Raw genomic sequence first — 26,063 nt, forward strand, 5'->3', positions numbered from 1 at the left:
TTTCTCTTGTCTTCCCTTCCTTTTCTTTCTCTTCTCTTCCCTTTGTTCTTCTCCTCTCCCATCTCTGCACCCCGCTCTCCACCCTTTCTCCAGGTAATCTCTTTCAGTCTCATATGACCTACATATTCATGGCTCCCAACTCTGTCTTTCCAGCCCTCATCTTTCCTCTAAGGAAGCTGTCTCCGTGACATCTCTGCTTGGACGTCTTATAGACACCTCAAATTGCATGTCTTGGCATCCCTCCAAAGCCTATTTCTCCCCCAGGATTCTTGTGTGAGGCAAATGACTCCATCATCTACCCAGTTGGCTCGGGTTAAAATTTAAGAATTGTTTATCTTTTATTCCTTTTTCCCCCCAGTTGTTATCTCACATTCAATGCCATAGTCCTATTAGCTCTAACTTCAGAATATATCCCAGAATCTAATCACCTCACCACATCCTTTGCTACAGCCTCATCCGTCATCATCTCCTGCCTAGCCCACAGCAATAACTCCTCTCTTTCTGTGTCCAACTTCCCCTACTGTACTGCCTTCTCTACCTAACAGGCCAAATAACCTCTGAAGAGTGTAAATCTGCTACTTTGCCCTCTTGCTTAAATCTTGTTAATGGTATCTAAATACATAACAGAGTAAAATTTAGGCTGCTTGCCATGGTCATAATCTGAGCCCCATCTACATGGTCTGACCCAGTCCTCCTTGCCTCCCTTCTCATCCTGTTAGGCTCAGTTACACTGGCCTTCTTTCTAGACCTCAGACACCCCTCGCTTGTTCCTGCACCAGTGTCTTTGCATTTGCTGTTCCTCCTGCCAGAAATGCTTTTCCCCCTGACCTCAGTATAATTAACCCTGCACCTTTCAATTCTCAGCTTTATTGTCACCTCCTAAGAGAGAACTTCCCCAACTTCCGTTTAAAGCAGCTTCCAAACCTCTTCAATCTCTATCTCATTACACTATTTTCCTGCATGTTGATGAACACTCTTTTCTTGAAATGATCGTTTTATTGATTTATAGCTTTATTTTTGTCTTTATTGATTTTTGTCTTCCTACACTGGATTATATAACAGCAATCTTGTCTGTCTTGTTCACTGTTAATTCCCTAACTTATACTAAAGCAGAGCTCATATGTTCAATAAATATTTGTTGTGTAAGGAAATGCTCAATAAATTCTCTAGTGTGTTTCTGATTCTGGTTTGAAGCAACATGGCTTCTAAATCTGGCAGCACGGAAGAATTACCTAGACATATTTTTAATAATTCAGACTCTTGGGCCTCATTCCAGGATCTATTGATGTGCCACTGAGAGTGTCCTGATCTTTCCATTCACTCTGATGAAAAGTCTTGAATTGGCAAAGGCAAGATCAGGGGGTTAAGATTCAGGCTAATGTAATTTGTGTTAAGCGGTCATATGAGTCCTTTGTTCCACTGGAGTAAAAAACCTTTAGAAACCACTAGATTGCAGTTGCGGGTGGGGTGGAGAGAGATGAGAAGTTGGACTCTGTGGTGTGGGTCTATCTGGCTGTTGAGAGCAGAGGTCCAGTTTTACCGCTTTGGGAGCTGAGTGATTCTGTGAATTCCCAGGATACCTCTTCATTCAGGGAAAACCCTTTACTTTACATGTCCTTTACATGTCCTTCAGCTTCATGATCGAGAATCTGCTATTCAATATAGTAGCCACGATTTAAATTGGAATGAATAAAAATTAAGGTATTTGGATCAAATTTATTAATTAAGATCAGACAGAATGAAGAATTCCATTCTTCAGTCTCGCTGGCCGCATTCTAAGCACTCACTCTCGGCCTGGGCTAGAGCCTACAGCTGTGACAGTGCGTTTCCATCAGGGTAGAAAGTTCTTTGGGTCAGGGCTGGTCTGGAAAATGCGCTCCTGGGACATTTAGGGCATCCACCTGCTGTTGTGATTGCTTTAAATGCCACCCTTGTCAGTCGTACACAGAATTAAGCTATATCCTGGTTAAGGGATGGGTCTCGTGAGGTCTGGGAATTGCAGTTAAGCAGGTGAGAAGCTGATGAAAGCAGTTTATAAAAACACATGCCGGCAGACTGGCCCACACACAGAGGAGATGCACATTTTCACAGAAATACCTTTGTTGCTTCCAAGCACATGGAGAAAGCACATCTCTGAGACAGGGAGGACACTTTCCATAGCTTGTTCTTGAACTCTGAGTCCAAGGTCACTCATGGGAATATCAGCAGGATTTGTCAGCTAACTGTTTCTTAGGCTTACATGTTATATCCCCAGTGAGAGGCTCAGCCAGCCGCTCTAAGGCAGGGGAAATTATTTATACACTTATCTCCTCCTCGGCATTTCACATAGAGATGATAAACATTAGCACTTAGTCTAACTCGTACTATAATGAGCTCTGTACATGCCTCTTTTTGTTTGCTCATGAGGTTCTCAAGGGCAAGGATTATATCTTATTCCCTTCTCTGCAGCAACTGACACTGTATGATGCATAATTGTTTCTATACAAATATTCACTAGATTGGCTAGATAGGTGACTGGATGGATGGATGGATGGATGGTTGGACTCTGAGCCACCCTGATGGAAGAGTCCACATGGTAATTTTACCACATGGTAAAAGAATGGTAATTCTGTGATATTACCATTTCTAACACATCATTTCTCTTCTCAGGACTTCAGAGGAATTCAGTATTATTCTCTCTTCTGAAGATGAAGAGACACAATCTTGTAAGTCAACAGTGAGTAGATGAATGAGGGGAAGCTTTTCCAGCGTCATCAGAGCATCCTCATGGAACTTCATGGGAAAAGCCATTTCCTTTTCTTCTCTTTCTCTCTATGACAGAAAGCTCAGCTAGGGGAGGAACAGATTTAGCTCAAAAGGGAAACAGGCACGTAGGGCGCTTTGATAAGAAATTGCACATGTACCTTGCGAGGTGTTCACGTTCCCAGAGCACCTTGGGTTACTCTTTCAAGAACTCAATTTTGAGAGCTTATTATAGCTTTCAGAATCTTTTATCCCCCACATCTTGTCTCAGAGAAAGAGGAGAGTGAGATTGCATGTTGCGTAGCAATGAGGCACACGAGATCACAAAACCAGGCAAAGACCAGCTCTGAGCCACCCGGCATAGGAGACAAGCTTGTCAGGACCACATTCCTTGTCTCCCTGCTGCTCATGACCATGACAGTGAAAGAGCAATGGGAACTGCAACACTGCTTATTGAAGACGACATGAGTAGACTGGTCCCCCCTTCTAATACACTTTTGCATGTTAAATTATCAATTCTATAAGTATTGCTTGCTTTTCTTTTTTTGTAATTCTTTTCTGGCTATAAAAATAACCCACATTCATTATAGAAATATAGGAAGGTATAAAGAAAGCTAAAAATACTTGTAACCCTCCTATCCTGAGTTTCTGCTGCATATATTTTAGTGTGTTTCCTTCTTATCCTTTTTCTGTACATATACAATATAAATAGGTATGGTTATATCTTTCTTTGAATAATGAGAATCACGGTCACACTTTGCTATTTGATTTTTATATTTGACAATGTATTATTATGAGTATATCTCCATGCCATTCAACATTTTTCAAAGCAGTCATATATAGGTAAAAAAAAACTTTGGGGAGAAGGGGTAGTTAGGGTGTTTGGGATGGACATGTACACACTGCTGTATTTAAAATGGATAACCGGCAAGTACCTACTAAGGAGCACAGGGAATTCTGCTCAATGTTATGTGGCAACCTGGATGGGAGGGGAGTTTGGGGGAGAATGGATACATGTCTCTGTATGGCTGAGTCCCTTTGCTGTTCACCTGAAACTGTCACAACATTGTTTATTTGCTATATCCAATAGAAAATAAAAAGTTGAAAAAAATCCTTCACCCCTCCTGCAAGATGTATAGGCTGTAAGTAAAGTATTATTTCGGAGAAGGCAATGGCACCCCACTCCAGTACTCTTGCCTGGAATATCCCATGGATGGAGGAGCCTGGTAGGCTGCAGTCCATGGGGTCGCTAAGAGTCGGGTACGACTGAGCGACTTCACTTTCACTTTTCACTTTCATGCATTGGAGAAGGAAATGGCAACCCACTCCAGTGTTCTTGCCTAGAGAATCCCAGGGACGGCGGAGCCTGATGGGTTGCCATCTATGGGGTCGCACAGAGTCAGACACGACTGAAGTGACTTAGCAGCAGCAGCAGCAAAGTATTATTTAGAGGAAATGTTATGGTTTCAAATTATTATATTAAGAAAGAAGAAAGGCTAAAAATTCATGAGTTAAACATTAATTTAAAAAGTCAAGAGGAGTAGCGTCATGAACGCAGGAATGTTTCAGATCTGCCTGTTGTATCTTTTCTCATTCTGTACTCTGGACTCTTTGATCCTTATATTTTAGATGTGTCTCTTCTAAAAGAGCATTTAACTAGATATTTTAAATCTAGTCTGACATCTTTGACTTTTAACTGAGGCATTTAGTCTATTTTCATTTCAATGTAATCACTGAAATGTTTTATCTAGATCAATTTTGTGTTTTATAATTATCCTACTTTCTTTATAGCTCTCTTTTTTTTTTTTTTTTTTGCCTCCTTTGGACTCATCTCTTCATTTTTCTCTAGTACTTTGAAAATGATATATCTAATTCTTTTCTCCTAAAGCTTATCCTAGAACATTAATAAGCAAACTTATCATATTCTAAATGTAATTAATGTTTCCCTCCTTCCATACATTTCAAAAATTTTAAAACACCTTAATCCTATTACCCCTTCCAATTTACATACTCTTGTTGCTGCGTATTTTATTTCTATCTTTTACTCACAGAAGTTTATTGTTGTTGTTTTCTGCAGTGTTCTTTGGATTTATCCCTATATTTGCCACTTTCTGGGCCTATTATGCCATCTTTCATCTCGGTCTTTCCACTGAGATTATTTCCTCTGCCTCAGCCAAGCCTTTAGAATTTCCTTTAATCACAGTTTATTTTTCCTTACCTCAAAATGTTTTTACTTGACTCTTATTTTTGAAAGATATCTTCACTGCACATATACTTTTGGCTTAGTGGTTGTTTTCTCTCAGCATATGAAAAATATTTTCCCAGTATCATCTAGCTTCTCTGATGGCTCTTATGAAATCAGTTGCAAATGTGTCATTTCTTTGTAAGTAACCTATCTGTCTTCTTTGCCTGATTTTTAGGTCCTCTCTGGCTTTAGTGTTCTGAGGTTTTATTATTGTATATATGAGCATTTCTTTCTCTTTTTTCTTCTTTTAAAAATACTGCTGGGTTCCTTGGGATGCCTGTATCTGAGGACTGGAGTCTTTCGTCAATTCTGATTACTTCTTTTTATCTCTTTGGAGTGTGTAAAAAGTAAACTGCTGGTCTGCCTTCCGGTTTTCTTATTCTTTCTTCAGCTATGCTAATCTTCTCTTAAACCACCCATTGAGGCTTACAAAAAATGTTTAGTTATAACATTGTTCATTTCTAGAAGTTCTAGTTGGATCTTTTCTCAAATCTGCTTGATAGCTTTTATATATCTTTTGTTCCTCACTTATACTTATAGGACATGTAGTGGTCTGAATTGTGTCCCCTCAAAATTCATATACTGAGATCCTAAATGCCAGTACCTCAGCATGTGACTGTATTTGGAGACAGGGCTTTTAAAGAGGTAATTAAAGTTACAGGAGGCCATTGGGATGGGTCCTAATCCAATATGACTTTTATGAAGAGATATGGTGTCCTTTTAAGAAGAGATTAAGACACAGGACAGACATACACAAAGGAAAGACACCGTGAGGACAAAGAGAGAAGACAGCCGTCTGCAAACCACCCAGAGACACCGCAGAAAGAGCCACCCCAGTCAGTACCTTGATCTTGGACTTACAGCCTCCAGAACCATGAGGAAGTAAATCTCCATTCGTTAAGCCACACAGTCTGTGGAACATAGTTATGGCGGCACTAGCAAATTCACACCGACCCCTATGGCTTCTGTTTCCTTTGAGTCAAGTTCTGAATACCTGTTTTATATTGCTTGGCTGATAAATCAATATCTGAAACTTTTACAAGCTGCATCTCTGGTCTGTTTTTTCAGCTGTATTATGCTTCAGTTCAGTGCAGTGCAGTTGCTCAATCGTGTCCGACTCTTTGCGACCCCATGAACCGCAGCATGCCAGGCCTCCCTGTCCATCACCAACTCCCGAAGTTCACCCAAACTCATGTCCATTGAGTCAGTGATGCCATCTAACCATCTCATCCTCTGTCATCCCCTTCTCCTCCTGCCTTCAATCTTTCCCAACATCAGAGTATTTTCAAATGAATCAGCTCTTTGCATCAGGTGGCCAAAATATTGGAGTTTCAGCTTCAACATCAGTCCCTCCAATGAACACCTAGGACTGATCTCCTTTAGGATGGACTGGCTGGATCTCCTTGCAGTCCAAGGGACTCTCAAGAGTCTTCTCCAACACCACAGTTCAAAAGCATCAATTCTTCGGCAGTCAGCTTTCCTTATAGTCCAACTCTCACATCCATACATGATTACTGGAAAAACCATAGCCTTGACTAGATGGACATTTGTGGACAAAGTAATGTCTCTGCCTTTTAATATGCTGTCTAGGTTGGTCATAACTTTCCTTCCAAGCAGCAAGCGTCTTTTAATTTCATGGCTGCAATCACCATCTGCAGTGATTTTGGAGCCCCCAAAAATTAAGTCAGTCACTTTTTCCACTGTTTCCCCATCTATTTGCCATGAAGTGATAGAACTGGATGCCATGATCTTAGTTTTCTGAATGTTGAGCTTTAAGCCAACTTTTTCACTCTCCTCTTTCACTTTCATGAAGAGGCTTTTTAGTTCCTCTTCACTTTCTGCCATAAGGGTGGTGTCATCTGCATATCTGAGGTTATTGATATTTCTCCCGGCAATCTTGATTCCAGCTTGTGCTTCCTCCAGCCCAGCGTTTCTCATGATGTACTCTGCATAGAAGTTAAATAAGCAGGGTGACAATATACAGCCTTGATGAACTCCTTTTCCTATTTGGAACCAGTCTGTTGTTCCATGTCCTGCTCTAACTGTTGCTTCCTGACCTGCATACAGGTTTCTCAAGAGGCAGGTCAGGTGATCTGGTATTCCCATCTCTTTCAGAATTTTCCACCCTTTATTGTGATCCACACAGTCAAAGGCTTTGGCATAGTCAATAAAGCAGAAATAGATGTTTTTCTGGAACTCTCTATTATGCTTAGGGACCTCCCATCATTGTGAATTTCGTGTGCTGATGAGCTGATCTGTGCTGATGATGTGATCTGTGCTGATGAGCTCATATTTTTTGAAAGCTTCATATGTGGCAATTCTATGAGACAAATCTGAGAGTATTCACTTTTTCCATAGTTCCATGAGCCCAGGACCACTTCCAACTCAGCAGCTCTCTATATTAATTCTCCACTTGAACTTTTGGGACTACACAGATAACATGGATTGAGGTTGGAAATTATACAATGGCCTTGTGCTTATGAATAATCAAGGCAGAGATTTTGTTCCTTTACCCAAGTACTGAGGTTAGATAAAGGAAGTTTGCCTTGCTGTCTGGATGGTGGTGGAGAGGGACAGCAAATATCCAATTCATGTCTCTTCACTGTGTGAAGCTCTTCTACCAGATCCCATACTTTGGGAGGTCCTGAGGTCTTTCCTTTTTTGGCCACACAAGCTGTGCAGCATGCAGGACCTTAGTTCCCCAACCAGGGATCAAATCCATGCCCCCAGCCCGGAGGCTCAGAGTCATAACCATCGGATATCGAGGGAAGTCCCTGTAGGCTTCTTCTTCATGTGACCTGACCATTGGAGTTTGACAAACGCCCTTAGGATGAAAGTCAGCTTTAGGGTTGCAAAGATAGTTCCAGAAGGAAAGGTTGTTTTTCGCCCGGAACCTTTGTCTCTTCTCTACAAAGATAAGGCTGGCTCGTGCTGGGAAAATTCAATGCTGCTGTCGCCTCCATCTGCTGCTTTCCTGACCAGCCTCTTATTAAGAGCTAGGTCTAAAGGCAAGCATTTTATGGAAGTCAGTTCTAGCTTGCCCGGCCATTGTTGTCAAGTCCTGGTCTGTGCACTGACTGTCCTGTGCATGAGCCCTCCTACCTTCCCCCCCAAACACACACACAATCACAGAGTGCTTTAGAGATCCTGGATTCTCACCACCACCTCTCCAATCAATTTTTCTCCATTTCCTACCTGTTTCTTTGAAGAAGTCAATAAAAGAGCCATCTGTTTGGGGAGATACCTTGGTGACACTGTCCTGTTTCAGAAAGGGCTAGCAAGAGAGGCTAAATTCAAAGACAAAGTGAAAGTGAAAGTCACTCAGTCACGTCCGACTCTTTGTGAGCCCATGGACTATATACTCCCTGGAATTCTCCAGGCCAGAATACTGGAGCAGGTAGCCTTTCCCTTCTCCAGGGGATCTTCCCAACCCAGGAAGAATCCAGGTCTCCCACATTGCAGGTGGATTCTTTACCAGCTGAGCCACAGAGAAGCCCAAGAATACTGAAGTGGGTAACCTATCCCTTCTCCAGCAGATCTTCCCAACCCAGGAATTGAACTGGGGTCTCCTGCATTACAGGTGGATTCTTTACCAGCTGAGTTTATCAGGAAATTCTAAGACATGACATCCCCAAAACTGTATGAAGACAGGGCTAAGGTTCTTGTATCTGCTGCATCCACTCAAGGAGAGCCTGCCAACTCTTATCCCAAGAGGATTTTTTTTTTTTTTTTTTTTTGGCTGCATTGCACAGCATGAGGGATCTTAGTTTCCTGATCAGGGATCAAACCTGTGCCCTCTGTGTTGGAACCAGGGAATCTTAACCACTGGACCACGAGGGAAGCCCCCAGAGGGAATTTTTTTTTTTTTTTAAAGCTTAAGCCAGTGTACGATTTGGGTCTCTAACTGGAAGGCTTTTTGAGTCATCATAACACAAGGTAAGTGACTGAAGAGCGTCTACACACTCACTTGGCACTGCCTTTGATTTCCCCGAGTGCAGAATTGGACTCAGTCTCCAAGCTCTGTCTGGAAGCTCAGGGCATCCAGCATAGGATGACGGAGGCCATTGACACAGAGCAAAAATCTGCCAGAGAGATGTTGTACTTCATCTGACGATTCTCCAGTTGTAGGTAAAACCTCCAGTATGATTTATGACTAGCTCCTTTTTAATGAAAAATGTATTTTATTTCTTAAAAGAATGCATTTTATTAAATAGGTAGTAGGCTGATAGCTATAAACTTCTTCCACATCTTAATGCATTTGTTTTTCATCTTTATTGCTGGTCAGATAGCCATAACCACCTTTCCCTCAGGGATCAAGAAAGGGCTTGCTGTTACACTAGAGGAAATAATTTATGAGTCTTTAAGTGCATGTGACTTATTAATTTGCTCCCTAAATGCTAAAATACCATATTTATGATTAGTTTTTGAGTCTCTTTCTTTGGGGTTAATCTTGTTCGAGGAGCCATAGGAACTGTGTGACCCCAGGACCAAGGGTCCCTCTTACTGGGCTTCATGGTGGACCAATTTGTGCAGGTTAAGGAAAAAAAAAAAGTTCAGACAATGGGCTTATTGACATGCCTTCTGACCTTTCTCATTAGCTGTTGTTGTCAGGCCCCTGTAGAGAGCCTCGGGCAATAACAAGAAAAGCTAAGCACATTTTCAAATTCAAAGTCCGGTCTGCAAAGAGCTGGGGGTGTGGACTTTCCCTGGGCAAGGGCAAGACCTGGCCCTCTCATGTCCTTACCAGCCCTGCCTTGTGCTTTCAACAGGATAAATCAGGCCAATAAACTCTGCTGTTTGATGGAAGGTAAAAGGCATAAAGGTGAATACTATTTAGGAGAGGAAAGATCAGTTAATGCTTGGGAAATGCCTAAGTCAAAAGAATTCTTTTTCTATTCATGAATGTGGTCACTTGGAAATTCAGTTTAAGTTTACTATGAGTCTCATGGGTCTAAAAAGCTTTTCAAGTATTTGCCAACAGATTAACTACTGATATATATGATTTCCAAAATGGTGGAGTAAAATTCTGGAACATACAGGAACTAATATTTATAACCCCCAAACCATCCTGAAGAATATGTGGCACTGATTGAACTAGAGTGGGGCCTCCCTGCTGTCTCAGCAGTAAAGAATCTGCCTGCAATGCAGGAGTCGCAGGTTTGATGCCTGGGTCAGGAATATCCCCTGGAGGAGGGCACAGCAACCCACTCCAGTAGTCTTGCCTGGGGTGTCCCATGAGCAGTGGAGGGAAGCCTGGTGGGCTACAGTCCACGGGGTTGCAAAAGAGTCAAGCAAGACATGACTGAGCACGCACGCATGAACTAGAGCAGCAACAACAGGGATGCCCACAACCACAGCCGTGCTTGGCACGTGATAAATGTTGACTGAATGTATAATGAAGCATCAACTCTCCAGATCTAAGCAGGACGCTAACGTCTCTGAAAGTAAGTGAAAGAATTCTATAAAACCCAACCTGGGGTGCTATACTTGGAACAATTAAATTCCCAGAGAGGACACAGAGGAAAGAGGAACCATTTTCTGTAGTGATATTCTAAAGTTTCTTATTTCAGAATGGCAGGAGATGCATGGATAACATAGGATGGAATCCTTGAACCAGCCACCTGTGGGTTCTAAGACCTCCCTCCCTCAGCCCCTCTTACTGCAGAAGATAGGAAAGCCCAAAACTTAAAGCAGGTAGATATTCAGAGCAGAGAGCCCAGCCCATTTGTACAGAAAACCTAGACAATAATAATTATGAATAAATTTAAAAGCTGTGCTTCATAACCTAAGGATATGATTAAAGCAATGCTCAGAGGAAAATTATCAGGTTTAAGCACTTAGCATTAATAAATAAAAAGTAATCACAATAATGCGTTGATTATTCAACTCAAGATGTCTGAAAAAGAGCCCAAGGTAATTACAGAAAGGAAGGCACAAGGAAAACATAATGCTGAGAGTTGAAATGAATAAATTAAAGAAAAAAAAGATATTTGGCAGAAAAATAAGTGAATCCAAAGCCTAATGCATTTAACTGAAATATATAAACCATTCTCTGTTAGCTATTTTGGAGGGTGGATATCCTACCCTCCAAAAAACTGAGGGTCAAAATACAAATCCATAAAATTAGAGAGGAGAATGAAGAGATAGCACAAAGATGGAGGAAATTTTGAAAAAAAAAATGATGTTAAATTATCAGCAGACACATATAAAAACCTAAGGAGTTACTATTAACATATATGAAGTTGAATAGTTGTCTAGATGCCAGATCCAGATAAATTCACAAGTGGATTATTTTAAATCTTTAAAAAGTAGGTCATTCTAACACTTTAAAACCCTTCCTAGAGTAAGCAAAATACATGCTTCCAATGCCTTTGTATAAAGCCAGTATAACTCTGATGCCAAAACTTAACACTGATGGTATATCACGCAGACACAGAATTCACACATAGCAGATGAGTTCTGCTAATACATCTCATGCAAGAATCTTAAATAAAATATTGATGCATTAGTTAGGATTTTCTTTTTTGCATGACATACTTTCTAATAGCTCCTTGACAAGAGAGGAAAAAATAGCTCTAACAGAAAAGAAAGAATTTAAATATTTCAATGATACAGAAAGGTATTATGGGAAAACTGACTTTCGATCATGACCTTTGACTCCAAGGTCGGTGTTAGAACCAACAGGTGAAAGAATATTAAATCAGAATCGAGAGGGGGACTGCAGGTCGAGATTGCTCACAAACCCAGAATTATGCTCTGCTTTCCCCAATCAGAAGTTTCTTTGGAACAAAGTGAATGTTCTGGTTGGGTAAGTTCTTCCAAGAGGAGGCTGTGAGCCTGTGACCACATTTCCTCTTCCTGTTCTGTGATGGGGCAGCCTGGTGGGTGAGAGCGGTAGGGTGAGTAGAAGGGAGGGAGGGAGACGGGTCCATTCTCCAGAAGAATAAAGATGGAGTTTGTGCAGGGGAAGTGGATTGACAGCAAAAAGACGAGCTGGGACACCCTCAGGAGGCGCGTCCCGAGCAGCATCAGCCATAAGGAAAGGCCGTCGTGGCTGGTGGTTGCTGACAAGACCTTCACTAGTAAGAGATTAGAGCTGAAGTCCTTTAACCAAGTCTGTGCAAGCTTAGCCGACTGTGCTCTGTTTAATCCTCTTAGGCAAACAAGCCCTTCTCACCAGGCCTTGGACAGTGGCTCGTGCCAATTCTGGCCTCAAATGCCAGCCAGCTTTGGAAATTAGACCGGTCTTCTGCAAGCCCTGGCGGGGAGTACGAGCGCTGGTTTGTGAGGTGTGGAAAGCCAATCTGCTTATGGCACAAGACTTCCGGATAACCGCAGCCAAGTGCAGAGAGGGAAAAACAGCCTCCGAGGTAACCAGGGTGTAGCCAAGAAAGAACAAGTCTGCCACCCAACCTTGACTCTGCCTCCCCCGGGCTGGCCAGGCCCCTGAGGGGACATAAGGAGACGTGGTCCGGGCACAGGACCTGTGAGACTGGAGACTGAAACTGGCCTTTTGAGAGAACAGGACCAAAGCCAGAAACTCCCAGAGACACTCGAGATGGCTCGTTTTCCCAGAGGGAGGCCCATGTCACCTCCTGAGCCACCGCGAGCTGCTGTTATTGTCACATTTCAGAAATGCATGGAAAGTGAGTCCAGGTCTGAGACAAGATTTTCAGTTGACGGGGTATGTGAAGAACTTCCTCTGAGTAATTTCTTTCCTAACTGGCTAGAAAAAGAAGGAACAGGGCTTCCCTGGTTGTCTAGTGGTTAACTATCTGCTTGCCACTTTGCCAATACAGGGACACAGGGTCAATCCCTGGTCCAGGAAGATTCCACATGCCGTGGAGTAACTAAGCCCGCAGGCCACCACTGCCGAGCCCGTGCTCTGGAACAAGAGACGCCACCAAAATGAGAAGACTGCGCACCAGAATGGAGGCACAGCACAGCCAAAGCTCAATCAATAAATAAATCTTTTAAAAAAAAGAAGGGACAAAGTTCAGCTTTTAATTGGGTTAAGATCTCAAAGTCTGGGTCCGTCTATTTGGTTTAAGTATGCATTTATCACCCAATGTATTTAAGGGTCTTTGTTCTGGACTTGCCACCAGGTACAGTGTAAAGCAGTGTTCCCTCAAATAAATATAATGCCCCAACTGGTATTTAAAATGTGGTGCAGCCCCATTAAGAGGTAAAGGGATGTGCACTGTGAGTGATAGCAATATGCCATCATAGGTTCATCAACTGTAATAAACATCCCATGGAACTGCAGAGCGTTGACAGTGAGGAAGGTTCAGGTGTAGGGACAGAGAGCATGGATGAGAACTCTGTATTTTCTGCTCAGTTTTGTTGTGAAGTGAAATCTGCTCTGAAAAATAGTCTATTTAAAAAAAAATAAAATCAGAAAGTGTGAAAGTGAAGTTGCTCAGTTGTGTTTGACTCTTTGCAACCCCATGGACTGTAGCTTACCAGGCTCCTCCATCCATGGGATTTTCCAGGCAAGAATACTGGAGTGGGTTGCCATTTCCTTCTCCAGGAGATCTTCCTGACCCAGGGATTGAACCCAGATCTCCCTCATTGTAGGCAGACACTTTACCATCTGAGCCACCAGGGAAGCCTGCTAAAATAAAATCAAATAGAAATTAATTTTAATAATATATTTAATGCAACCAAATATTATCATTTTGACAGGCAGTTAGTATAAGCGTACAAACAAGATTGCTGACATTCTATTTTCATATTAAGTCTTAGCATTCAGCACATCTCAACTCAGAGTAGCCACTTTGAAGTTCTCGGTAGTCTCAGGGGGCTGGTGGCTACCGTGTTAGATGATGAATGTAGAGGGTTGTATCATAAGGTCCCTGGGAGCTTACAAACGGGCACCCTTATCCTGTATTCAGTGCAGTGCAGGGGGTAGGATAGACACTTACCTGTTTGGACCCCACTGGAAAGAGATGGGAACTTCTCTAGAGTTTGGAACCAGCTACTAGTACTAGGTGGGTTTCACAAAGCTCTCGCCTCTTCTCAAGTTCTAGTTAACTAACAACTTGACTACCCAACCACACCAATCAGAGCTAGTCCCCGATGGCTCCATAAATCAGATTCCACAAGACCAGTTCACATACCTCTTCTTAGTGTATTTGCAAGGTCTCCATTCTGCCCAGATTTAGGGAGACAACGCAAGGCAGGCAAGAATGAAACTGGCCCTCTGATGACCCTATAGCTTTACTTAGCTTCAGGACTGGTGCACACTCTTACCCGGGACCAGCACCAGTGCGAAGGACTGGTTCACACACACCACTCTTGCCACTTCTGGAGGGAGGTTTGGCCAGAACCTCCACAGTTTAGGGGTGCAGCTTTTTAAAGCACCCCTGCCTTCACATGCAGCCAGTCCCCTCTCCCCTTCCCCCTCCCCGAGGCAGCTGCAGCCGGCACACCGCAGCCAGTGCTGGCTGGGATGCCTGGTCTGTGTACTCCTCCAGCCTGGCCTCTCTTTATCCTCCAGACCCCTGATACCCGGGCTCTAATCCCTGGCTTATGCCTCAGCTTCTCAAATCCACATCTAGAGCCTTTTGGAGACTCTGGTTCTCTGACCTTAACTTCTCGCTCAGCTCTGCTTTCCTGACGCTGCCTGCACCTCAGCCTGGGCAGAAGTTCCTCTCTGCCACCAGGGCCCCAGGCGTGCTCAGGCGTCCCTGACTCCCTGCCCCCTGCCCTGGCGTTAGAGAGCCATTTGGGTGCAGTGAAGTCCAAGGCTTGACCTGCCGCTGAGGTCCTGGGAAGCCCCTGGTAGAAGGGCCAAGGGTGGGTCTCACAGTCTGGGCCTCGTCCGGCCTTTCTGCTCCCACCATCCTGCTCTATCTCCATGTCGGAGCTACTGTGCTCATTTCAGAGTGCTCAATTTCTACACGGGGCAAATTCTCAAAATTCAGTGCCTAAAATGTGTTGATATTTACTCTCTCGCTCCCTTTCTCTCTCTCAGTATTAATACAGCACAATTACATGCAACACAAGAATTTTTCTTTTTATGGGAGGTGAATACCACATCAGAATAATGCGTGATGACTTCCTTCGCAACTCTGGGTCTCTGCGGAGGCGAGGAATTGAGAGACTAATGTGTGCGATGGCACCCCACTCCAATACTATTGCCTGGAAAATCCCATGGGCGGAGGAGCCTGGTAGGCTGCAGTCCATGGGGTTGCGAAGAGTGGAACACGACTGAGCGACTTCACTTTCACTTTTCACTTTCATGCATTGGAGAAGGAAATGGCAACCCACTCCAGTCCTCTTGCCTGGAGAATCCCAGGAGAGAGCCTGGTGGGCTGCCATCTATGGGGTCGCACAGAGTCGGACACGACTGAAGAGACTTAGCAGCAGTAGCAGCAGCAATGTGTGCACAGGCACGAGCCCAATTGTTCAGATAAACCTGTGCTTTGGGCGGGGTGTGGTCTCTGAAGATTTCCTGAGCATGCGCTTTAGGAGAAGCTAAGGAGTTCCACTATTTCCTCCATTCCCTAAAAATCCACTGCCTTTGGTCTCCGTTTTTGCTCAGCTCCAACTAAAGAAACATTTAAAAATAGAAACCTCGAGACATTTCTATTGTTCTGAAATCAGATCACAGAGGCGGAAATGTCCCAGCTGTCCACTAGGGGGAGACTCTAACGCAGCCCAGGAGCCCCGAGGAACTATCATGGAAGAGACTGAACTGAAAAGAAATGGGATTTTTGTGAGAAACACAGTTCTTTTCTGTATATTGGCTTTGATGTGATTTTGCGGTTAGATTTAAGTTGGGTGCTGAGTGGATGTTACAGCACAATTTTTTGTAATCTAAAAAGCTTAAACACTTTCTCTGCACCAGAGGGCTCCCCCCTCTCTCCCTTATCAAATAATACACACAATCATCTCTCTGAGCTGGGTACCTCACACGGTCAAACGAGTGGGTTAACCCATACCTCTTAGCGTTGTCCAGCTCGGTGTCAACCTCACCAGAGCCCAGTGTCCGCCCAGGCTCTCTGGAAACTGACCTCCTCATTCAGTCTGACCAGCAGCAGTGTATAGCAAAGACTACTCAATGCCAAGTCTACATGGTACAGTTATCACCCTTCCTGTATGAAAAATGGTTAAGAAAAAATGGGGTCATCCTTGCTTTTTGAATCCCGCCCCCCCACTGGTTGAAAACCAGTAAAATATACTTGCATCTAGGGCATTGATGTGGGGATGCTCTGCTCCAGTGGTGGGAGCACCATCGCTCTGGAGCCAGAGGATGTGTTTGAGGTCCTGCAAGGTCTCTTACCTATAGGTCCAAGGTTCTCAGTCTCACTTCTCAGGCTTCAATTTCCATCAATTAAATAGGGATAATAATGCCCATGTCATAAGATGTTTAGGGGAATGGAGAAAGATAGGCAGGGAAAAGACGCAACAGCAACCAGCACATAGTAGGTCCTCAGCTCGTTACTTCTCTCCTTTGGTCATGAAGCCTCTTTGCTGTCTCATCAGTTTTGAAGATACTCTCTCTCTATTGTTTTTTCTCATATTGCTGAGTGGCCTGTTGTCTTGGCCCGTGTGGAGAGATGGAGAGTGGGCAACTCAAAAAGAGAAAACCATTTGATAGGAACTGAGGCCAGGATGTTGTTGTATCGAAATGGATTAAAACCACTTCCCAAACAGGTGGTCAACATCCTGCTGCTTCTGCCAGAGTCCCAGCTGCATTTCTGCCCATCTCTTGCTCGCCTGGATAGTCTCCAGAGCCCGATGCCACCCCCACCAGGAGGACCTTTGTCTTCTCTTGATTGAGACTCTTTGACCTCATCCCAGGATGACAGATGTTGCAGTACTTTGGTAGATGGTATTAAACTGAGGCTCTGCTTCCACAGAACTAAATTTTAATTCTACACATTTCTTTGGAAGCTCCCAAGATTTGACAAATGATTCTGTGAGCATCTACATCCCATATTTCCCCACCCTCGGGGCTGGCTTACTGGTACCTGGCTGCAAAATCCCAACTACAGAGAGATTTCAGCTCAAGATTTATTTCCCTCTGCCTTCTTGGCTTCCCAGTTGGTAAAGGACATGCATTCCAACGGAAACACCATGCCAAGCGCGGTTGGGCTGAGTATCACTTTATTGCCTTGGTTCAGCTACATTTTGCGGAGAAGGCAATGGCAACCCACTCCAGTTATCTTGCCTGGAAAATCCCATGGATACAGGAGCCTGGTAGGCTGCAGTCCATGGGGTCACTAAGAGTCGGATACCACGGAGCGACTTCACTTTCACTTTTCGCTTTCATGCATTGGAGAAGGAAATGGCAACCCACTCCAGTCCTCTTGCCTGGAGAATCCCAGGGACAGGGGAGCCTCGTGGGCTGCCATCTATGGGGTCGCACAGAGTCGGACAGGACTGAAGCGACTTAGCAGCAGAAGCAGCAGCTACATTTTGAAAGGCGGCCATGCTCACCACTCTACCACCCACCAATGTTTCATTTTGGAAAAGTTAGGCTTTTGTGGGCTGGCCTGGGAACTTTGCCATTATGTATCAGTTTGTAGCTCTGGGAGGTGAGGCCCAAATTCTAAATGACTGGTGTACCAACTTACTTTCAGAATTTACTTTCTCATACATTGGGAATAGCCGGTTCTTTTGGGAATGGCTGGAACCGGAACGGTGATTCAGATAAAGAAAAGTATTTCTAAATGACAAGAGAGCCCACAGGAAATCTGTTTGCAAGAGGGGCTGAAGCACCTCAGGAAGACAAGCAAGGCACCCTTTGGTTCTTACAGCAAGAGTCAAGGTCAGAGAGCCAGGTGAGTGTCAGCTGTGGACACCGTCCTTCGGGTCAGCCCATGGACCAATGCCCACGTCTCAGAGCAGAAGAGAGACAAAAACCAGAGAGCCTGTAATTATTTTTTTTTAAATAGATAAAAATGATTTAGAATATCTAAAAAAGGGTTTTCACCATGAGTCCCTATGTTCCTGGGGCACTGGGCAGAAGTAGTGTTCTACAGCACACATGGAGGGAAATACACGTCAAAGAAACTGATCCTGGACCAACCATCTTTTTCCCCCATCATCATGACATCCCAGTCTCAGACCTGACCTGCCGGGCTTCGCCTCCCTCCGCGACCATGCTTGCCCTGAAGTCCTATCTCACAGGCTTGGTTGTATTGGAGAGCATTTTCTAGAAAAGCTGTGTCCCGGTTTGTTTCTGATTCTTCCTCTTCTCACCCTGTCCTGTGAAGCTTCTGCTCCAGCGCACGTCAGTCGGTGACAGGCGCCTGATGGGATACCACACCGGTGGCAGGTCAGGGGAGTGACAGCCAAGAGCCTGGAGGAGACGTTCTTTGCTGTGATAACGAATGCTCTCAGAAGGTGTTGTCGCACGAGCAGAATGGATCTGGAAGAAAGAAGTCATTGTTTCTGATGCAGCTGATCTGCTGTGTGTGCACGCTTGGTTGATATCTGTATCTCTACTGATGCGCAGCCTAGATCAGTGGTTCTTCGATTTCAATGGCCACAAGACTCACCCAAGGAAGCTGAGTTACTACAGAGGGTAGGGGAAGGGCTTTCCCAGGTGATACTGAGGCAGGAGTTTACGGGAGCTCACTTTCTACTACCATATCACTTAAAAAAAAAATCATGTTAGGGCTTCCCTGGTGGCTCCATGCAAAAGACATGGGTTCGATCCCTGGTCCTGGAAGATCCCACATACCGTGGAGCAACTAAGCCTGTGCACCGCAACTACCGAAGCCCAGGCACCCTAGAGCTCCGCACAAAAGAAGGCACCACAGTGAGAAGCCCTCGCACCACAATAAGAGTAGCCTCCGCTCGCCGCAACTAGAGAAAAGCTCCTGCGTCAATGAAGACCCCACACAGCCATAAATTGTAAAAAGTTGTTTAAAAAATCATGTTATTGAGAGCCTTGTTACTTGCAATTTATATTACATGAAAATATAGCAGAGTTTCATGTCAATCTCAAGCTCTCTAACAATCCTTCCCCCACTACCCTTCCTTCCTGGTAACCGTAATTTCAAAGAAACATCTCTAATCATAAATGCTTTACAGATAAAATGGTACCATCAGGTATTATAGCTTCTGTGACTGTGCAACAACGCAGGGCGCTGGATGCCTACAGTACAGCCAGTTTATTAAGTCAGGTCAGGCTGACACAATAGAGGTCCACTAACTGGGTGGCTTCAACAACAGACATTTATTTTCTCAAGTTCTGGTGGCTAGGAATTCAATGTTAAAGTGTTCATAGGGTTGCTTCCTTCAGAGGGCAGTAAGATATATATATTTTTTTTAGTCTGCCAAGTAAATTTTATAATTGTATTTATTTATTTTTGATCGTGCTGGGCCTTCGTTCCTGTGCACTGGCTTTTCCCGAGCTTCAGCGAGTGGGGCCTGCTCCCTAGCTGTGGGGTGCGGGCTTCTCACTGCGGTGGCTTCTCTCGTTGCAGAGCGTGGCTCTAGGGTCAGTGGGCTCAGGAGTTGCACCTCCTGGGCTCTGGAGCACAGGCTCAGTAGCTGTGGCACATGAGTAAATTTAAAAGATCTTATTGGCTTTATTTGGGGCATCTCCGATGGCTGAGATGGTAAAGTATCTGCCTGCAGTGCAGGAGATGCAGGTTCGATCCCTGGGTAGGGAAGATCCCCTGGAGAAGAGAATGGCAACCCACTCCAGTATTCTTGCCTGGTGAATTCCGTGGACAGAGGAGCCTGGTGGGCTACAGTCCGTGGGGTCTCAAAGAGTCAGACACAACTGAATGACTAACAGGTGGCTTTATTCAACAGCCCCTGAATTGGGCAGCATCCAGTTGAGCAGATAGGAGCTCTGAGGAGCTGTATAAAATGATACAAGCAAAGGAGAGCAGGAACAAGGAAGCTGTATTAGCCAAAAAAGCAGGTTATTGCAAAGTTACTTTCCTTTAAGGGACAGCAAGGGTCCATGAGGCAGATGACTTAACTAGTGCTGATGAAGTGATGCCTGATTGACTGGTTTACGATGACATTTCCAGGAGAGCTAAAATCATAACTAAGTTAACTCTTGGTTTGATGATTGATGTGGGGCTTAGCAAAAGTGACTCCATATTGGACTTGTTGTTTTGTTTTTAACAGAGGACAGAGCTGTCCATGTTTCTTTCCTAGCTTCTGATGGTTTGTTGGCAGTCTTTGGTTCTCCTTGTGACTGGTTGGCTTTTCCCTGTGTCTTCAGATCATTATTCTCTCTATGGGTCTGTCTCTGTGTCCAACTTCCCTCCTTTTATAAGCACACTAGTCGTGTTGGATTAGGGGCCCGACCTATTCCAGTATGACCTCATCTTAACTCTTGCGATGACCCTGCTTCCAAATAAAGCCACAATCTGAGACAGTGAGAGTTAGGGCTTCCGTGTATGAATTTGGGAGGGACACAGTTCAATCCACACCAACCGTGATTACATAAAAACACTGTGGTTTGGGTCAAGGGCTGGAACTTGCTGAGCTTGCAGTTCAGCATGCCTATCACAGGATCACATCTGCCTTCAATTGCTTCATATGTAGCCTCCCTCCTGTACCCTCGAGTGGTACCCCACAGATAGAAACCCACCAGAAATATTTTGAGGCAAGCATCCATTCTATAATTTACATTCCTATCCCTGTCACTAGCCATGCCTTCCCACGGCTGTTTGCTCCTTTCCATGTGTCATACCCTTTGCTCTTCTAAAGCTACAGATAAAAAGATTTCAGACCAGGCAACATCTCAGGGTGTCTGTACCATCTGTGAAATCGCATCCCAAATGAACAGTGAAAGGAAACACTTTAAAGGTCTTATTTCAATAAGCTTTTCATTCTAAACATACTGAAAGTGGGATTAAAAAAAAAAAATCTTGCCCTTTACTCGCTTTCATTTTCACTATGAATAAAGAATGTGTCCTTACCTCAGGGCAGGATGCTTTCCTTCAGAGTACAGCAGCTAGAAATACGACACTGAGACAGTCGTAAATCCTCAGTGCAGGTGATAAACAGAAGGCATTCACGACCTGTGAGGATGAAAATCTTCCACAGCCATCAAGTGTCGCTTTTGGTATTCCTGTGGCCGCATCGTGGTTTGAATGATGAGGAAGGCCTTGGAAACAGCCAGCAGGCTTCCGCGGGGAGGTGGGGGACTCAGCTGCCGTAGGTAATTTCCAGCTAGAAATTACAAGTAGAAACTGTGAGTCGAACTGAACTTTCTCAACTGAAAAACATCTTCCTGGAATATTAAAATAACGTGATCTAAACCCAATATAGACACAGCAGAACTGTAAATCTCTGGATTGGTGTGGTTCAATCGCTAAGTGGTGTCGGACTCTTGTAACCCTGTGGACTATGGGACCCCACAGAGAGGCACCAGGCTCCTCTGTCCATGGGATTCTCCAGGCAGGAATGCTGGAGTGGGTTGCCATTTCCTTCTCCAGGGGATCTTTCCCAACCCAGGGATCAAACCCGAGTCTCCTGCACTGCAGGTGGATTCTTTGTCACTGAACCACTAGGGAAGCCCCTGGATTGGTGGAATATACTTTAAAAATGTGTTTATATCTGCAATTTTGAGGAGCTCTTTGAGGAGACAGAATGAGTAATGGTTACAGGGTGTGACCTTTCTCTAAGATAGAAGCCATGCCTGTGTGTGGCCATTTGACAGGCATCCCATGGGTAATGAACGCGGGATCTTTCCAGACTCTTTCAACTTTGTGGTTCTATTAGTCTCTGAACTCTGGGAGGTGAAACATTCATAGGCAAAGCGAAGTGAGTTTGGGCCACAAATCCAAAAGCCTTTATTTATTCCAGCTCTGTACTGAAGTACTCAGTTCTGGAAATGGGGAGGAAAAGAGAGAGTTGGCATTCAAAAAAAAAAAAAAAATGCAATGAGTACCCACACTCAATGGTAATTAGTTATCATTTCCATAAGAAAAGTAGGACAGTCTACCCCAGAGGCAAACTCTTAGGCCCATCTTAAGGTGGATAAAAGGGATTCAAGCCATTCCAATACTTAAGCATTTAAGTCTTAGGAGTTAGTGAAGTTTCATTTGCTCTCAAATACCCCAGAATTAGACTGAGCAAAATTATCTGCCTGGTTCCTACGACAAGAAACAGCTTTGGTCACTGCTCCTAGGATAAGCCAAACCTACAGAAGGAGCAGAAGGTCACTGAGGCATTTGCAATCAAAAGAAGGAACAAGATGGCAACTGTTTGTTAATCACCACCACACCAGTGGACTCGGCTTCCCCCGTGGCTCAGTGGTAAAGAATCTACCTACAATGGAGGAGACACAGGAGACGTGGGTTCGATCTTTGTGTGGGGAAGATTCCCTGGAGGAGGGCATGGCAAACCACTCCAGTATTCTTGCCCAGAAAAGCCCATAACAGAGGAGCCTGGTGGGCTACAGTCCATGGGGTCACAAAGAGACACAACTGAGCACAGAGAACAGTGATTAGACTAGTCTATGATAAGCCAGTCCATTTTCTTCAAAAAATTGTGGTAAAATATACATACCACAAATTGATCCATCAAATTTTAACTATTTTAAGTGTATAATTCAGTGGCATTGACTACATTCAACAATACTGTGCACCCCATTACGATCCCGCATTTCCAAAACTGTCATCATCCCAAATAGAAACTCTCCACTTCCTCTTTAATGCAAAAGAAGTGGGTGTGCAGACTGTCTTGTCTTTCCTCTCTGACTCCAAGCCCTACTGCAGTCCTCCTATGGAGAAATAGCAATGCTGAGAACAGGCTGCTGAGCACCAGAACTGCATGACTATCCCCTATAAGATTCCATGACCTGCATGGGACCAGGGACCCGGATGCACCACGCTGATGGTGAGAACACACTCACACCCTCCGTCAGTGTTTTTCCAGGAACTCTGCCTGCTCCACATGGCCCACTCGTTATGTGCTGAGATAAGTGCTCAATTAATTTTAATGATGTCATAAACTCGATAATCAGAAAATGAAATGGACTGGTCTGCTTTCACTCTTATGGGTTAATGACAGTGGACACACGGTAAACAAATAGTGTTAAGGCTGAAAAATGACTCTTGGTCATCTGTCAGACTGGGCTCTTGAAGCCCCAATAGCTTTGTTTATTTAGGAGGTGGCAATAAATCTCTGGAATGGAATGACCAGAGCAAGAGGGCCAGGGCATGGAGCTCCCTGGTTCTGTTAGGGGAAGCACACCGACTGAAACCACCCACGCTGGCCAGGCACCATAGTAACTGTTTGCATGAGTTGTTTTAGGACAAGAGGTCCTAGTAAGGAACACGAAACTAATAAGCTTCCACCAACTGGAAGAGTTTGGGGAAGGTCAAAAGGAGACACCACACATCCAACCACCTCCCGGAATCCTCTCTGGCATACATCTTGGCTGAACAAGGCTTGCACCACCAGGAAGGACTCTGAGTGAGTCAGAATGATTGGCTGAAGACAACCCAGAAACTAACCCCATCACCATAAAACCTGAGACTGCGAGCCTCGTGGTAGAGTTGTTCTCCTGGGTTCCCTTACCCTCCTGCCCTCTAACCAGGCACCCTTTCCCAATAAAATCTCCTGCTTTGTCAGCACGTGTGTCTCCTCGGACAATTCATTTCCAAGTGTCAGACAAGAGTCCAGTTTCGGGCCCTGGAAGGGGTCCTCCTTCTTGCAACAGTTCTTGCTTCTCTTTAGCACTTGAGCTGTCCCACCCTCATCCCTGGGAACGGCTAACACCGCTTCTGCCCCTGGGGTGAGGAAAGGTCACAGGCAACAAGGCTTCTTAGACTCATTCAGGTCTCCTTCTAGAATACAGGGTCAGTTCTAACGAGACACCAGTTCTATCTGTGCCTCTGCCTCCTCTGATCATCTCCCCTTCAGGTACTCATGGCCACCTGATTACACTTGCATGTTTTGTCTTGGGTGGCTTCTCAGCTGCGATAATAACCTGTTTCTTTCATCTCTAGGAGATAAACTGAGTGGCTGGGGCTTGTGAGTTACAGCCCTCATTACTAATGGCGAAATTCTAAAAGAACCAGTGAGCTAAACCCCCCACACTTGCCTATTGGCCAATTTCTAAGTGCTCCCTTTCCCAAAGAAACAGTTTCTGAAGACCAAAACTTGGGGCTGCCAATGGTAAGAACCAGCAGAGTCAGTAAGCTGGGAGCTTGAGATTATGGAACCAGAAACTGGACACAATATTCTGAATAATAGAATTCCAAAAGTGGAAACAACTCTAAGGGTTTTTTCAGACTAATAAGCCTCCAAAAATTCATGCTGGTTAAAATATAGATCCCTAGGCCCTTTCCTAACCTGTTCATTCAGAAACTTCTTGGAGGTGGTATCTAGAAATCTGTATTTTTTCACTGCATCCCAGGTTATTCTGATGCTGGAATAACATCATTCATATAACATCATAGGAAACAGTGGTAGCATTCATCATGCTTCCTGCAGAAGATGAATCTGAAAAGGCCATGAGACAATCTCCTGTTTGTTCTGGACTTGCACTCCTGTAAACACAGCCTGAGATGGCGTTGAATCACAGTGGAGAATCATTACTGAGCTTGGAGTCAGTGAATATTTTCTTTGCTCCTGAATCATCACCATCATATTTATTCTTGAATCTGGAAAGGCAGAAGGCAGGGAAGAGATTTCAAAAACTGGAAGCATAATTTAAGCCTAATTAGTTTCCTTTCCTATGTCCATCTTTCATTGTTAAAGTCCATGGTTTCCATCTCATCACATGTGCTGTGCTGTGCTAAGTTGCTCAGTCATGTCTGACTCTCTGCAACCCCATGGACTGTAGCCCGCCAGGCTCCTCTGTCCATGGGATTCTCCAGGCGAGAATACTGGAGTGAGTTGCTATGCCCTCCTCCAGGGGATCTTCCCATGACAGGGATCTAACCCAGGTCTCCTGCATTGCATGCGGATTCTTGACTGTCTGAGCTACCAGGGAAGCCCATCGCATCATGGGTATTAAATTACAACACAAACAGCAATAAAACCCATTCTATTGTGGTTCACATTTCAATTCAATAGATATTTAATTGTCAGATAATTCAGCAAACGATTAAAGTACTAGGCTCTTCATATATAAAATCTGTAACTCAAATATTTGGTTGGCCAAAAAGTGCCTTTGGATATTTCCCATTAGATCTTATGGAAAAATCTGAACGAAACTTTTGGCCAATTCCATACAAGGTGGAATTGATATTTGCCACAAGAGAGATGCAAAATGTTAGGCAAGTTCAAAGAAGGTGAAGATCACATCTGTTGAGGGTGGGCCAAGGACACAGAAGTGCATTTGGGGAGAGGTCCCATTTGAACTGGAGCTTAAAGTACTCTACACATAGATGGGTGAAGGAAGGCACAGCAGGCATAGAAAAGGTTGTCAAGTAATGAATGTAGAAAACATGTGTGTTGAGGGTGTGAGTGGTCATATAATAGTCAATTTTAAGGCTAAACAAAGTGGGTTAGGTTAGTGCATGGGGGTCCTTTGGACTAAAGAATTTGGATAACATTTTCCAGAAGGGGGGAGTCAAGGAGTGGCCATGGCAGGCAGACTGATGCCAGGGGAGATTTCAGTCAAGAGTTTCTATCAAGAGATGTGTGCTCAGTCATGTCTGACTCTGCAGCCCCATGGATTGTAGCCCGTCAGAGTCTTCTATCCATGGAATTCTCTAGGTAAGAATACTGTAGTGGGGTGCCATTTCCTACTCCAGGGAATAATCAGAGATAGGAGGTACTAAAATATTTACAAGTCCAAAAATCTGAAAACAACCTGTATTAGTTTCCTAAGGTTGCTCCAATAAATTACCACAAATGGCATGTATTCTCTTGGCGTTCTAGAGGGTAGATGTCCAAAATCTATTTCTCTGAGCCCAGATCAGGTGGCTCTACAGGATAATTTGTTTGCTTGTCTTTTCCAGCTTCTACAGCTGCATTCCTTGTGCTTCTTGGCTTCTGGCTTCTTCTGAAACAAGCATGTGCCATTTTTGTAATTAAAATAAAGATGGGAGAAGTTAATGCAGGCCAGAAATAATGCAGTGAAGATGAATAGGGTGGGCGTGATATGAGATGAATCACAGAGATGAGGTCTCTA

At 44.2% G+C, this 26,063-nt stretch overlaps 1 long non-coding RNA gene across 2 annotated transcripts; it reads left to right on the top strand.

Annotated features, from left to right (window-relative positions):
• Positions 1-651: 651 nt before the first annotated feature.
• LOC133239944 (uncharacterized) lies at positions 652-13,398 on the top strand. 2 transcript variants are annotated; one of them, XR_009734046.1, is made up of 4 exons: positions 652-2,705; positions 8,986-9,115; positions 12,146-12,671; positions 12,787-13,398. It is a non-coding gene; the product is annotated as an uncharacterized LOC133239944 (long non-coding RNA). The 2 variants fall into 2 exon arrangements; XR_009734045.1 differs by having other exon boundaries at positions 12,146-13,398.
• The last annotated feature ends 12,665 nt before the right edge of the window (positions 13,399-26,063 follow it).

This window comes from Bos javanicus, chromosome 27 (assembly GCF_032452875.1).
Source record: "Bos javanicus breed banteng chromosome 27, ARS-OSU_banteng_1.0, whole genome shotgun sequence".
Taxonomy (NCBI): Eukaryota; Metazoa; Chordata; class Mammalia; order Artiodactyla; family Bovidae; genus Bos; species Bos javanicus.